Source organism: Olea europaea, chromosome 17, assembly GCF_002742605.1.
Source record: "Olea europaea var. sylvestris chromosome 17, O_europaea_v1, whole genome shotgun sequence".
Taxonomy (NCBI): domain Eukaryota; kingdom Viridiplantae; phylum Streptophyta; class Magnoliopsida; order Lamiales; family Oleaceae; genus Olea; species Olea europaea.
This window is the reverse complement of record NC_036253.1, coordinates 20449587-20451622: the sequence shown is the minus strand read 5'-3', so window position 1 is coordinate 20451622 and position 2036 is coordinate 20449587.

Below are 2036 nucleotides of genomic sequence, written 5' to 3'. Positions count from 1 at the left end.
TGTAAAATCATAGTATTAGCATCCATAGTCTTATGTTTCTTTTGCAACTCAGGTGACATAACTGTAAGCATCACACATGTTGTACTATTATTGTCATCATTATGTTTATTATAAATAGCCACCTCTTCCTCAGTAAAGTCTTCAGTGGAAACTTCTGAAAATGGCTGCTCAATGACATAATCAATTTTCTTATGTCTAAAAACAATCCTCATACTACGGTGCCATTCAAGAAATTTGGTCTAATCAATTTGTTGGCATCTAGTGTGCCTCTCAAATTCATATGGTTACTCATGAAATGTAAATGACGAAAAAAATTAATATATGTTGAAAAATCTTTCAATTAATTTAACATGATCTTTTATTAAATTAATAATGCTGTCGTTGTTTAAAATAAGTTTATGACCATTTCACATAAATTTATGAAATTCATACTTGTTTCTAGTGGGCTAGGATTCCATTTGTAGTATTAAGATCTTGAATGTACTCAACAATTGTTAAAATATTTGAGTAGATATTATTATCAATAGTTTCTCCATACAATAACTAGGTAATATGCCTCTAAAATTTATTTTCCTTGACTGTATTTAACAAAAATTAAATTCTAGTCAAATCAAATCTATCATTTAGAATTATCTAATATTTCATAATGTCAAATATATCCTCCATGAACTAGCTTTGACTGCACTCAATAAGTTGAAATTGATGAGAGACTCATCTTTCACTTTAATGATGGAGGGCAAATTATAAGCCTAACTTATTATTTTAACAAGAGGTTTAACATGCATAAGTCTCATAAAAAATATTATATATATTTTGACATACATCTAATACGCAAATAAACATACATATAATAGTGTGGACAATTATAGACTTATACTATCTAGTCTTCCCAACCAAAAGGAAGATTAGTTGGTTAGTTCCTAAAGAGCATAGCATGAAATCATACAATGCAACAACTCCAAGATCTCCATCTTCAATTAATCCAGCTAAAACATGTATCCTATACTAATTGACACGTAGGCCTAAAAGAATTGAACATGCTTGCCCATAATAATGAAAATGGACCCAAGGTCCAAAATTAGTTAGAGCTCATAGGCTCAAAACTTATTAAAGACCTCACATAATCAAATCAACAAGAAATAAAATAAATCATTCAACAATGAACATGGTCGAGTCATATTCATCCATTAAATATTCATTCATCATATAAATACATTTCTATATAATATCTAACATTATATTTAAACATATTTCAAATTTCTAGCTATTAAGGTTGTCAAAATTAATTTAGACAAAACATTCAGAACAATTAAATAATTAAATTAGTCAATTATTTAATTAACGAGTTTATTTAATCAAAATTAAATTTTAATTAAATACCAAATTACAGTATAACTCTAATTTCACAATTTTAGGGCACACTGGATCAATATTTTAATTTTGATAAAGCTCTTACACAAAATAAAATTCAATTTAAGGTCAAACGTTTTTGAAATTTAAATTCAATTTTTTTTTTCAAAATTTATATTCAAAATCCCTTAAAAATTATAAATAGGCTCCCCAATTTCTTAAATTCTAAATAGGTCCTTATTTTCAAAATTGCAACATTACCTCCGAAAATAAATTGCACGCAGGCCTTTAATTTCACAAATTGCACAACAGGTCTCCGTCCCCAAAAATCCTCAATCCGTAAAAACAAATTAGGGATGGCACTCACATTGGCATTCCGTACCTACAACTATGCTTAGCGCATTGCGCAGCTGCAACTAACACAACAGTGCTCACGTATATAACTTACAACAACAACGATTGTCGTTCCATATCTACGCGGCAATGCTCCACAAAGTTCAGCCTTGTTTGTAGCAGCACACAACATGCCTGATGGTGTACATCAGCATACTACTTTGCCCATAACAGCGCACAACATGCCCAACGGCAAGCATCGTTGTGTTCACCATCTCAATGCTTAGTAAAGATGTTGCCGCATACAACGCCGTTGATCGCCACTTCCCAATTTGATTTTTCGATCAAAAAAA